A 14,209-nucleotide genomic window follows, 5' to 3' on the forward strand; every position below is an offset into this window, starting at 1 on the left:
TCCTGTTCATTACTTGCCTTGCATTAGTTTATTACTTGCATTACTGTAGTTTCTAGTTCTGTTTCATTGCATTGTTGTTTAGATCATCATGTTCTCTTTACTTTTAGCATCTAGTTTTATAAGCTTTTACATTCTGCATTTTACATTCATCATTAGGTTGTTAGTGACAAACATCCTACATATTTGGCTTGACTTAGACAAATAATCATAACGTGATTGCTTGCATAACACTCATTTAGGATTGACATCTCTTATACTACAACAACATAAGGGAAATTGAAACACCTTGCATCCATCTCCATCATCAATCATCACACACCACAAAAAAGAATAGGTTTCAATAGGACTTAGACGTGTTCAGAATTGTTTGCTTGCGACTCTTGGAGGACTTTAGTTCTCCTAGTACTGCCATATTTTGAGACTTTGTGGTTTGAGAGTATGGTTGGTATATCGACCTTGGATGACGATCCGGGGGCGCGCTGTAGGGTGGCAACCAGAGAGACAATATTGGACTTCCTTATATTATGGCATGCGGGCTTAGGCCCGATGAGGAGCCAATATTATGGTATGCAGGCGTAGGCCTGATGAGGTGCCAATAAAAACACAAGGCTAAGGCCTATGAGTAAAGGAAAGTTGAAAAGTCGAGAGCAAATAATGCTTTGCGCGTGAGTCTATCGCCTAGAGGTGACCTTCTGTAGATCGGTCGGAGGTAGTGCGAACCATGGAGACGGTTTCACGGGAGTCATTGGCTGATGGTTGTTCAAGATTCGAGGACGAATCTATGTTGATGGGGGAGAATTGTAACATCCGTGAACAGAATTGTGCGTTTTGGGGATGGGTGTCGATCGACACTAATATCTAAGGCTAGGAAGGTACTAGAAGCTTGCTAGAAGGGTTGGATTCGTTTCTATTTGTCAGAATCTTCCTGCAGAGAGGTGAGTGCATGATCATGGCTTATCTAAGCTAAGATCTCTAGTTTTTTTGTGATTTGGTGCTTATGTGATTGTTTCCTTTGAGTTCTCTATGGTTTTTCGTGGCTGCTATGGCTGGGTTGCTTCTGAGGATGCGTGGAGCGGATTGGAGAAGCTTTGAGGCAAGTTAGTGGCGGCTCGATAACTTTGGCAAGTGTCGATAGACACAATGTGGAGGTGTCGGTCGACACCACTAGGGTTTCACATTTGTCGAGCACGTGTCAGTGTCGATCAACACCATCTGGTATCGGTCGACACCCTTCTTCAGTTACGACGATGACGTGTTGCTTTGTATATTGCCTGGTTTGTTTATATTGTTTGCTGATTGTGGCATGTAGAGATCTTATTGCTTGTGTGTATAGCCCAGTAGATGAGAGGATTGCCTCACTGAGTGTTTATCAAATACTCATGCATCTCAATTTGTGTTTGTGGTGCAGGTAAAGGCAAAGTGTGATCGTGGAATCAAGGCAATGAAGATGAGGATGTTATAGGGACTCGATTTGTTGTTGTCTGGAATTGCTAGGTTGTTAGAGTTGGGTCAGTAGAACATTGCTAGGTTGATGGTTCTATGTTTTCCTGATGTTTGGTTATTGGAATTGTTATACTTGAATATTGATTATTTATTTATTGGTTTATTGATATTGGTTATGTTATCTGCTGTTGTGTGTTTGTTTTTAGGTGACTAGTGGATATGGAACCACTAGCTGTAGAGTATTTATTATTATTATTATTATTATTTTTATTCTTATTATTATTATTATTTATTAAAAAAACGGGTCGGGTCATTTCAACAATAGCATAGAAAAAGCGTTATATTTGATTAAGACACGATAACAATGTCAAAAACTATATATATAAATATATATATATATATATATATATATATATTACTGTGTTTTTGTTAAGATATGACTTTAAATGTATTTTTGTAATTTACAAGAATTTCTACTCTATTAGAGATTTTTTAGATCATGTTTCCAATAGACAACTACAAGAAAAAAATAATATGGAATGAGTCACTATAGGAGAAAGTTGAATTACAGGAACCATTCGCGTAATTTGAGACAATTTTGTTCTTCACAAACTAAATTAGTAAACTGCAAAATAATGTGATTAATTTTTTTAGCACTAATTTATTTGTCTCCTATACATCTCAAATATAGTCAATTCAATCTGAATTATAAAACAGTAAAAATTCACAGCAATAGTTACCCAGTTTAAGTAAAAAATAGTGATAATTTTGTATATTTGTAAGTAGCAAAATATGTCTATGTGTTATGACGAACATATTTTGTCACTAATAGTTGATTACAATTTGAAATTAAAAATCAAAATTTTTTCATATTTGTATCAAATAATTACAAGAGTTTCTTTATTCTTAATCTATTGATATGGTTTTATTATTTGTTGTGTCAACAGAAATGTTTATGAACCATATACTTTGAAACTAAAATATCTTATTACGAAAGGTCTAATTTGTTCTTGGTTATGTATAAATTTAGTTAATCCTATACATAGATTGTTTACTGAATTTTGCTTTTTTTTTTAAGTGTTTCCCACACAAAAAGATGTTCATAACGTTTAATATTTTTCATGATAGTTACTGCTATTTATTTTGAAATAAATGAAGTTTGCAAGGAAAACATGATAAGAATTAGGAATCGACTCGGTCCTGGTAAAGTTCTCAAATATTTAGGGGTCCTGCAACTAAACAATGAATCTGTGCGAGTTATTAAATTGACGGATGAAGGTGAAACGACCACATCCGTTTTTTTAATAAATAATAATAATAATAATAATAATAATAATAATAATAATAAATATTCTACAACTAATGGTTTCATATCCACTAGTCACCTAACCACAATCACACAACAGCGGGTAACATAAATCATAACATTAAACCAATAAACATCCAATAATTAATAACCAGTATATAAAGTTTAGCAAATATCCATTAACTAATTAGCGGAAAAACACAGAACCAGCAACCTAGCAATGTTCTAATGACCCAACTCTAGCAACCTAGCAATGCCAGACAACAACCAATCGAGTCCCTAGAACATCTTCCTCTTCATTGCCTTGATTCCACGATCACATTTTGCCTTTGCCTGCACCACAAACACAAATTGAGATGCATGAGTATTTTATAAACACTCAGTAAGACAATTCTCCCATATATTGAGCTATACACACAAGCAATAGAGACATCTCTAACCATCAACCAACTATAACAAACCAAGATGAAACAAGTTTATTTTGTGGTGTGAATGATGATGTATGCAATGGTGAGATATGAATGGAATGATGGATGGGTGTTTCAATTCCCCTTATGCTATTGCAGTACAAGAGGTATCAATCCTAAATGAGTGTTTGTGAACAATTAAGATATGCATATGAATCTAAGTTAAGACAAATGTAAAGATTGTTTGTCACTAACAATCCTAGGAAGAAAATGTAAAATGCAGAAAATAAACTACAAGAACTAACAACTAGATGCAAATGAAACTGAATGATTGAAACAGTGATAAAGCAAGAACAGAAACAGAGACTACTACTAATGAACTAATGCAAGATAATTAATGAACTGAAAACTAAATGTATGCAACTGGAATGAAACAGGAATGAAACAAGACAAACACAAATCATAGACACAGAGTTCTGGGGATGAACTCGAGCAGCACTCGACCGAGTGTAGGTCGAGTGGGTGGTCGAGCTAGACTAGACGCAGAAACAGAGCAATGCAATAAAAACAGAGTAATGCTAAATCCAATCAAACAACAAGCAAGCAACAGGATTAAGACTAAGATTTCAATAAACAAAGAAGGTCCTGAGGATGGATTCATGGGATGGACTAATCATTGTGGTTATCTAACTAGGTCAACAAATCTCAAGCAAACTTTGAGCTAACCTCCAGACATATTAATCTAAGACAAGTTTCTCCCACTCTCATGGTCAAGAAACAATCAAACCTATGCAATTCTAGACTTGTTCTCACACAGTAAAGAATCTACACAAGCAGGCATTAAGCAATACATCTCAAACCAAACAAGACCTCTAATCTCTTAGCAAACCTAATGGTAAGCTCTAGATATAGCCTTATCTATGCTTCCTAAACATTGGTGTGATGCTAAGAAGCTTGAAATCAGACTCTACCCTCTCAGATATAGAATCAGCATTAAGATCATCTACCCTAGAAGAGATCTACAACAATCAAGCTTGACCAAGTCACACAAACCACAAGATCAATCCATCCTAACCCATCCTCAAAATCCTAAGGAAACTACTCACAACAATACCTTGAAACTCAAATTCTCAATATCTTGAAAGTTATAGAACCAACAAAATATAAGAATCTAGTCTTCTTTCATAAGGAAGTACAAGATCTTAAAAATAAAAATGCAAAAGGAATAAAACTAAAAAAGGTAAAAACTAGGTTTAGGGAATATCTAAAAAGTTGCACTCTTTGGTGGCTGCAGGTACAAGGCCTTATATAGGTGAGGAGGTGGAAGCCCTAAAAATAGAAAAAGTCAAAGTAGTCAACGGCTCGGTCAACTCGACCAGTGCTCGGTCGAGTCCATGGTCGAGCTGGCTTCTCTCGTGCACACTCCACTCGGTCGAGTCCATCTACCCACTCGGTCGAGTGCTTGGTCGAGTTGGACTCTGGACCTTGGTTCTTCAGCCTTAACTCTCTTGCTTTCCCTTCAAGATTGCTTCACTTCTCCTCAGGATTGTTTCCATGCTCCTTAAGCTCCAAAATCACCTGTTTATGCATGAAAAGATGCAAATGCAATGCAACTAAACTCTAATGCATGATTAGTCCTAAAGCTACACAATAATGATGAAAATGGCTAGCAAAAGATGCAAAAGATGTGAATAAACTAAGGGAAAACATGGTAAAATATATGAACATCAACACCCCCAAACTTAGTCTTTGCTTGCCCTCAAGCAAATAAACAAGACATAAGAAGGTAGATGAGGTTTGAAAGTGGGATCTCAGCTCCTAAAGCTTGCAAATAGACCATCTAGAATCAATGTCCAAGTTACTAATGCTATGATGCAAGTTGAATGAGCTGGAATTAAAAATTTTAGACAAGCATTTCACAACCTTTACTGATTTAAGCCTTAGATATCCACATGCATTCAAATCAACCAATTCCTTTAACATTCATTAATCAAGAACATGAATCAATTCTATGCAATGCTTAAACTCATTTGGCTTGGTAATAAAGGGTTTTGAGACAATGATGGTCTTTTTTTTTTTTTAGAGTGGGGCTTGTCAATATCAAGGTTCTCTCATAAAAATGGATTGAGCTTTAGAAGAATGCTAAATGTAAGAACACCTAAACACATACAAGAATAAAGCCTTGTCTACCCAAAGGTACCCAAAGTGTTTATCCTATCAATCTAAACCCAAATGATCCTAGTGCTACCCTTTAACTTCTTCTTTTTTCTTTCACCCTTTTCTCTTTTGGTTTTCAAGTCTTAGGAGAGGTTTCTTAATTGATCTTTCTAGTGGAATGGGAATTTTTTTCTTATTGCTATGGTTCTCTTTTCTTCTTATTCTTAAGACATATAAGCTTTTTGCTAAACTTCACTTTGCTTTCTTTTCTTTTCTTTAACTAGAACCATCTTAGATAACAATTTTTACTTCCCTTCCTTTCACTAGACTTTAGCTTTTGCTTAAACTCATTCCCCTCCTAAAGACTCTACCCTTTTTTTTTTTTTTTTTTTTTTTTTTTTTTTTTTTTTTTTTTTTTTTTTTTTTTCTTTTCTTTTCAAAACAGCCAAGTCCCAAACCCAACAAGTGAACCACCTAGTCCTATCTAGTTTGAAAAATGCAAACTAGAACTACACAAGGTTTTACTCTTGTCAGTTCAAACCTAACACTTTCTACCAAGCTCAATCCCAAAAATAGGCCTCACACACACAAGAATAAACATGGCTTGAAAGAAGGTTTGGTTAGGGGTAGGGAAACTGATTTAAAAGTGAAATCAGCTACTTGGATCAACAAGAGTGGCAAAAGGAGAAAGATGATCCAAATAAGTATATGGTATCCATGAGTTTAAAGCAATGCATACATTGATAATTAACAGTCAATATTAGGTTCTTATAGATAGGAAATGGCATCAAATCACAACATGCTTCAGTTTAGACCAAATGCAATTCAGGAATTCAATGCTTGGTTCAATCTTATGCTTCTAACTACTCAACTAGCATCAAAGTACTATTAACTTGGGCATTGATCTTAGTCTAGTGAATTAAGCAAGCTAACAAGGAAAAACTCATCATAGATCCCTAATGCAAACAGTCCTATATGATAAACAAAATACTTAAATATGCAATGCAAACTACATGAACACTCCTTTTTTATAAACATTTTTGCAAAAAAAATTTCAAATTTTTAGGGTTTTTCTATGCCTTAGATGCTATGCAAATACTAATATGATTATGCTAAAAATTTGAAATAAGAAAACAAAACACAACATCAAATGCTATCTCAAACCCTCCCCCAAACTTAAATCACACAGTCCCTTGTGTGAAAGAAATTTGCTTGAGGATTCAAGACTTAAAACAAAACACAACATATGAAATGCTATGGTATATACAATGGTAAGGTGATAATGTTACCTCAAGGATTGGAGAAGAAGCTGTCCACATCCTCCTGCATACTATCAAAGGTGTAGCTGGGGTCCTGCTGGTGACTGGAGGAAGGTGATTGGGGCAGCTCGACAATGCCAATCGACCGTGACTCGGTCGAGTGCATGTCCGAGTGGGGGGGTCGAGCTGGACCGCGAGTCTCCATATCTTGAGTCTGGTACTGCTGGTACTGATGGTATAGTGCTGGATCCATAAAGTATTGGGGTGGTATGGGGGGGTAACCTGGATAGCCTGGATAAGCAGCTGGAGGTGGGAAGCCAAATGGTGGTCTAGGCTGGAACTCGGTCGAGTGGCTCCAAGGTGCTCGGTCGAGTGGGTGCTCGAGTGACCCGGTCGAGTGCCTCGAAAACTGTTGTTCTCAGGTACTTGAGCTCCTCTTCCTCTGATTTGGCTCATACATTGAAGTCCTAGCTGGTTCCACAGGGTTTGCAACTCTTGAAAGTGCTCTAGTTGAGCCACTCCTCCTCAAAGGGCTTGATGGAGTTGGTGAAGAGTTTCCACTCTTCAAGTCAGCAACTTCCTTCTTCAGGCCTCTAATGGACTTAGCCATGTTGGTCACCTTCTTCTTGAGCTTGTCAAACCTCTTCCCATGCCATTTGTTCCACTTTTGCAGCAATGTCAACCTCTTGCTATGCTCTCTCACTCCTCTACTATCCCTTGGATTGGGCTCATAGTTCTCAAAGTAGAACTGCTCCTCTCCATCACCCATCTCTACATCTCCAGCTGCATCAACTCTAGGCTGTACTACTCCATCAAATAAGTACTCATCAGCTGGCCAAAAATCAATGTTGGCTCCTTCTTGAATGGTAGTGAGCTCTTTGTTTGGTAGGATCACTTGTTTCTTCCCAACTGTTGGCAGCTCAAAGTTAAAGATATGGTTTCCTTGATGCATCTCCTTGGCTAGGATGAGTGTAGAGGTTAGGTAGCTGGAATCAATCCATCTTGGTGAGACCCCTTCTCCTCTAAGTGGAATGTTAGCAGCTTGAAGAATTGGAGTAATGATGCCTCCAATGGTAAGTGCTCCTCTTGAACCCTTGTTCTCAAGCTTGCCTACCCAACTTCTCAAATATATCATATGGTCTATCAGCACCATTGCAAGATCAGTCTCCACAGTGCTACCAAGGATGATGGTTCCATTCCTTGCTTGAAGAAGAACTCCATTGAGAGCCAAGTCAATCATCTTTAGCTCTCCCTCATTGATGTTTCCAGTTTCCTTCCTAGCAAAGAAGGTGTTGGCAAGAGCTTTGTGGTAGTACCTCAAGACTGGGCTCCTAATCCTTGAGCTCTTGGAGTTGGAGGATGAGTAGAGCTTGTTATCCCCAATGGTTTCCCACACAGCATACAGTTCTTCTCTTGGAACCATCAAGCTCCTATTGCTCCCAACCTCAAAACCAAACACATCAGCCAGCTTCTTCATTGAGAGCTCATGCTTCTTCCCTTTGATTGTGAAAGAAATGTGACCAGCTCCTACTACAGCATCCTTCCTCACATATGTGTGCAGCTTGACAGTGGCTAGGAACTCACAGCTTTCCTCTCTATACCCCTCCATACAAAGCCCCATGAACTTGGTAAGGCTGCTCTTCTCAAAGAGACACTCCACATCTTCATCAATGGCAAGCTTCTCCATGGTCTCCTTATGTGGATATCTGGTTCCCAAGAACTCCATCCTCATGAAAGCATCATAAAGCTGCTTCTTTGACAATCCACAAGACTCAGCTTCTCCATCATCCATTAGTTCTTCTTCCTCACTTTCTTCTTCCTCACTCTCACTTTCACTCCCCTCTTGTTCAACCTCAACAGCTGGCCTCTTTCCTTTGGCCCTAGCTCTCCTCATAAACTCACTGAGTGTTGGCTCCCTTTCCTCCTCTGATTCAGTTCTCTCAGGATCTTCCTCAACAGCTGGGTTTCGGGAACTCGCACGCTGGCTCGGTCGGTCACTCGGACGGCCACTCGGTCGAGTGCATGCTCGAGTGGGACATCGAGTGGACCTTCCAGCATCCTCTCTTGATTCTAAATCAACATCATGACGACCCTTAGAGATTGCAGCTGCTTGCTTGGACTTCTTAGTGATCTTGGAAGACATTTTTGAACAAAAACTGAGAGGAATAAACTCAAACCTTAAAGTTAATAGGTTAGTGACCCAAAAACTAGAAAGAACTAAGCTTTGAGCAAAAGATGAACTTGAGAGAGACTTTAAAGCTTGAATTTAGATATTTTGAGCAAATGAGAGAGTGTGAGAGGTATGATCTCGTGCTAGGAGTATATAAAGAAGCTAAGGGGACAAGGAGACAAGGGTGGAGCGTCCATACCATTCAAATTTGAAATGGGAATCTTTGACCTGCTTTTTGGCTACCACTCGACCCCACACTCGACCAGCACGTGGTCGAGCTCCTTGACCAATTTGAAATTTCAAAATTTTTCTTCCTTTTCTCCCTCCACTCGATCGTTCTAGAAGCTTTGGAAACCAAATGGGCCTTAATCCTTACCCAGCTCGATCGAGTACCTCTCGTGGCCTGGTCGAGTGGGCTTGCGAACCTCCTTGCCCAAGTCCAAATCTCTTCTTACACAAGTACATTCTTAATAAAAAGCCTGTCCAACAAAAACAAAAAAGAAAACACATCAAAACTACTAACAAATTAAACCATATTTACAAAGGATACCTTAGGGACTTCCTCCCTAGTGAGCTTGTTTAAAGTCACTAAGCTTGACTTTGATTTCCTTCTTAGACTTGATCTAGATACCAAGGAGGTGATGAAATCCTCCCTGGAACCTCTTGGTCACTGTGAAGTTGATCCTTGATCACCTCACCCTTAGCACACAAACCATATTTCTTCTTGATTTTGAGCCTTGGTCTTGCTTTCCTCAAAGACCTCTTGTTCAGCTTTACTTGAAGATCCTCAACCATACTAGTCAACTCTTGAACTGACCTCTTAAGCTTTTCCACAGAATCCTCTTGAAGTGGGAGCTCAGCTTTTGGAGTTGCCTTATCACTTAACCCTTCTTGACCACATTTGTCCTTGATAGTAAAAGGCTGGTCATCAATGGTGGGAAGGTTGGTTGGATTGTAGATATTGAACTTCATAACTACATCTTCAGCAATGTTCAAGGTCACAAGACCTTCCTTGACATCAATAACTGCTCCAACAGTAGCTAAGAATGGCCTCCCTAGTAAGATTGGATCTTCAGGCTCCTTGTCCATCTCTATCACCACAAAGTCAGTGTGGATCCTTGCTCTTCCTATCTTGATTGGGACATTCTCTAACCTCCCAACTACCTCTCTATTTGTCCCATCAGCTAGGCACACATGGAGTTTAGTAGATTTGAAGTCAGTTCTCCCAAGCTTTTGAGCTATGGAATATGGCATGACACTTGTTGAAGCTCCCAAATCACAAAGGCATTGATTGTAGTGGAGGTAACTGATTGTGCAAGGCAAGTAGAATGGCCCTGGATCCTTAAGCTTTATTGGAATGATCACTCCTCCAAGGTTCTCAAGATCCTTCTCATCTTGAGCTTCAGCCTTCTTCTTTGACAAGTCAAGCAAGAAATTTTTATAGAGAGGATATGGTTCACACTGTTCCAAAGCAGGTCCTCTCTCCTCTTCCTGGTAAGCAATGGTGATTTCTTGTATAGCCAACACTTCTTCTTTTTTCTCAACCACAGCTTCTTCCTTCAAAACCCTTTCTTCCTCTTGTTGCTTAGCCAACATTGCCTTTTTCTCAATGATCTCCCTTAATTCCTTAATCTTCTGTGCTTTGAAACGCCCATGAAAAGGTAGTGGAGGCTTGTAGGCAGGAGGAATGTACTTGGCAGGTTTGTCAGCCTCGGACTGTCCAGCTCGATCGACCACTCGAGCACGCACTCGGTCGAGTGGCTGCTCGAGTCCATGGTCGAGCTCAGGTGCGAGCTCCAATTGCTTGTTACAAACATCACTTGGGGCTTCAGTAACTAATGAATTCTCCCAAACTTGAACTGCACTGTCCTCAGTGGCTTCTTCCTCATGAACTTGAATGGCTTTGGCTGTGAACTCCCTTGGATTTTGGACAGCTTTTCCAGGGAGTTGGTTGGGTTTTGGAGCTGAAGAAGAGGCTATGTTACTCTCCATGTACTTAACTCTGGAATTCAGACCCTCAAACTTCATATTCAGATCATTGTATTGAGATGTGAGCCTTTGGTTTAGCTCAGCAAACTGTTTGGCTTCCTCTATCTTCCCTTGTGTTTGACCAATCAACAGCTGTTGTACCATGGCTCTAAGGTCTTGTTCCTGGCCTTGGTTAGTCTGAAACCCCGGTGGGGGACACAACTGGGGCTGGAACACCTGTTGCTGTTGTTTGGGGACATAGTTTTGGTGCTGTTGAGGCTGTTGAGGAGGGTAGACTTGATCTTGTGGGTTGGCCACATTTGTGCTCCTATAGGACAGATTATTGTTCCTAAACCCTCCTTGGTTATAACCCTTGAAGCCTCCTTGGTTTTGCATATAGCATAACTCAGCAAACCCATTCTCTCCCTCTTGAACTGGAGGCTCCTCTTCACTAACAAAGTGAATAGACTTTTGCTGACTTAGCAAGATCCTATCAAGCTTTTCATTCACCAATTTCATATCCTTCTTGTACTTGTCTTCTTGATCAGTTGATGATGACCTTATGGTTCTGTCATAGTCCTCATTGTAGTTCCCATCAGACTGTGCAAGGTTCTCTACTAACTCCCATCCTTCTTCCACATTCTTGTTGAGGAAGTTTCCATTGGAGGCTGTATCAAGAAGCATTCTGAACTTGGGAAGCACTCCTCTATACAATGTGCTCAACAAAGACTCCACACTGAAACCATGATGAGGACATTGAGTTTGGTATCCCTTGAATCTCTCCCAAGCTTCACAAAAGCTTTCATTACTCCTTTGAGCAAATCCAGAGATCTCATTCCTTAGTCTTGCTGTCCTAGCATTGGAGAAAAACTTGGCCAAGAAAGCCTTCTTGCATGCATCCCAAGTAGTGATTGCACCAGTAGGGAGAGTCTTTTCCCATAAATGAGCCTTGTCCCCAAGTGAGAAAGGAAACAACCTCAGCTTGAAACCATCTTCACTTACTCCATTGATCTTGGTAAGACCACAGATTCTATCAAACTCATCAAGATGATCTAGTGGATCTTCCATAGGCAATCCATGGAATTTATTGGCCTGAATCATTGAGATCAATCCACTCTTGATCTCAAAGTTGTTGTTGGCAACAGTTGGTGGCACAATGCCAGCTCTTTGGTTGTGAGTGTTGGGTGCATCTCCAGCACCAATGTTCCTTGGTCTCTGAACCTGATCCTGTTGATCCATAGCTACTATAACCTCTTGTTGTTGCTGAACAACTCTCCTTTGCTTAGCTCCTAAACTCTTGGTCTTTTTGTTGATGTTGTCAATAGGCCTAAGAAGATTGTCCTTTCCTTTAGACCTTGTGTGCATTAACAGACACAAACGATTTTTGCTAGGCAAGCGACTGAGCACATGCTCAAGTAGGAGGTCAAGTCGACTGGAAAATGATGGTTATAGAGATCCGGCTTCTGGCTCGAGCAGGTGCTCGATCACGAATCGGTCGAGTGGTGGTCGAGTGACTGGTCGAGTGGTACCTGAAATGGAACTTCAACACAGAAACAGAAGATTCGAGTACAGCAACCTCACAAGCGTATAAAAGAACTTAATCTTAGACTAATATGGATCCTAAATGTCACAAAAACACACTCAAATGGGCAACGGCGCCAAATTGAAACAAGTTTATTTTGTGGTGTGAATGATGATGTATGCAATGGTGAGATATGAATGGAATGATGGATGGGTGTTTCAATTCCCCTTATGTTATTGCAGTACAAGAGGTATCAATCCTAAATGAGTGTTTGTGAACAATTAAGATATGCATATGAATCTAAGTTAAGACAAATGTAAAGATTGTTTGTCACTAACAATCCTAGGAAGAAAATGTAAAATGCAGAAAATAAACTACAAGAACTAACAACTAGATGCAAATGAAACTGAATGATTGAAACAGTGATAAAGCAAGAACAGAAACAGAGACTACTACTAATGAACTAATGCAAGATAATTAATGAACTGAAAACTAAATGTATGCAACTGGAATGAAACAGGAATGAAACAAGACAAACACAAATCATAGACACAGAGTTCTGGGGATGAACTCGAGCAGCACTCGACCGAGTGTAGGTCGAGTGGGTGGTCGAGCTAGACTAGACACAGAAACAGAGCAATGCAATAAAAACAGAGTAATGCTAAATCCAATCAAACAACAAGCAAGCAACAGGATTAAGACTAAGATTTCAATAAACAAAGAAGGTCCTGAGGATGGATTCATGGGATGGACTAATCATTGTGGTTATCTAACTTGGTCAACAAATCTCAAGCAAACTTTGAGCTAACCTCCAGACATATTAATCTAAGACAAGTTTCTCCCACTCTCATGGTCAAGAAACAATCAAACCTATGCAATTCTAGACTTGTTCTCACACAGTAAAGAATCTACACAAGCAGGCATTAAGCAATACATCTCAAACCAAACAAGACCTCTAATCTCTTAGCAAGCCTAATGGTAAGCTCTAGATCTAGCCTTATCTATGCTTCCTAAACATTGGTGTGATGCTAAGAAGCTTGAAATCAGACTCTACCCTCTCAGATATAGAATCAGCATTAAGATCATCTACCCTAGAAGAGATCTACAACAATCAAGCTTGACCAAGTCACACAAACCACAAGATCAATCCATCCTAACCCATCCTCAAGATCCTAAGGAAACTACTCACAACAATACATGGTGATCAAAGTCAAAAACCCAGAAAATATTGAAACTTGCATTATTAGAAAGATTAAACAAAGATCTTCAATATTGATGAAAGGATGAAACTCAAATTCTCAATATCTTGAAAGTTATAGAACCAACAAAATATAAGAATCTAGTCTTCTTTCATGAAGAAGTACAAGATCTTAAAAATAAAAATGCAAAAGGAATAAAACTAAAAAAGGTAAAAACTAGGTTTAGGGAATATCTAAAAAGTTGCACTCTTTGGTGGCTGCAGGTACAAGGTCTTATATAGGTGAGGAGGTGGAAGCCCTAAAAATATAAAAAGTCAAAGTAGTCAACGGCTCGGTCAACTCGACCAGTGCTCGGTCGAGTCCATGGTCGAGCTGGCTTCTCTCGTGCACACTCCACTCGGTCGAGTCCATCTACCCACTCGGTCGAGTGCTTGGTCGAGTTGGACTCTGGACCTTGGTTCTTCAGCCTTAACTCTCTTGCTTTCCCTTCAAGATTGCTTCACTTCTCCTCAGGATTGTTTCCATGCTCCTTAAGCTCCAAAATCACCTGTTTATGCATGAAAAGATGCAAATGCAATGCAACTAAACTCTAATGCATGATTAGTCCTAAAGCTACACAATAATGATGAAAATGGCTAGCAAAAGATGCAAAAGATGTGAATAAATTAAGGGAAAACATGGTAAAATATATGAACATCACAAGACTATGCATCGACTGAGACCAACACTGCATCGACCGACAGCAGCTGGGGTTGCATCGACCGACAAAAGCTTGCAT

At 39.4% G+C, this 14,209-nt stretch overlaps 1 non-coding gene across 1 annotated transcript; it reads left to right on the forward strand.

Annotated features, from left to right (window-relative positions):
• Positions 1 to 11,449: 11,449 nt before the first annotated feature.
• Positions 11,450 to 11,556, forward strand: LOC147936182 (small nucleolar RNA R71). The gene has a single exon (XR_015569690.1). It is a non-coding gene; the product is annotated as a small nucleolar RNA R71 (small nucleolar RNA).
• Positions 11,557 to 14,209: the final 2,653 nt, after the last annotated feature.

This window comes from Camelina sativa, chromosome 10, assembly GCF_030686135.1.
Source record: "Camelina sativa cultivar CO46 ecotype springtype chromosome 10, ASM3068613v1".
Classification (NCBI taxonomy): domain Eukaryota; kingdom Viridiplantae; phylum Streptophyta; class Magnoliopsida; order Brassicales; family Brassicaceae; genus Camelina; species Camelina sativa.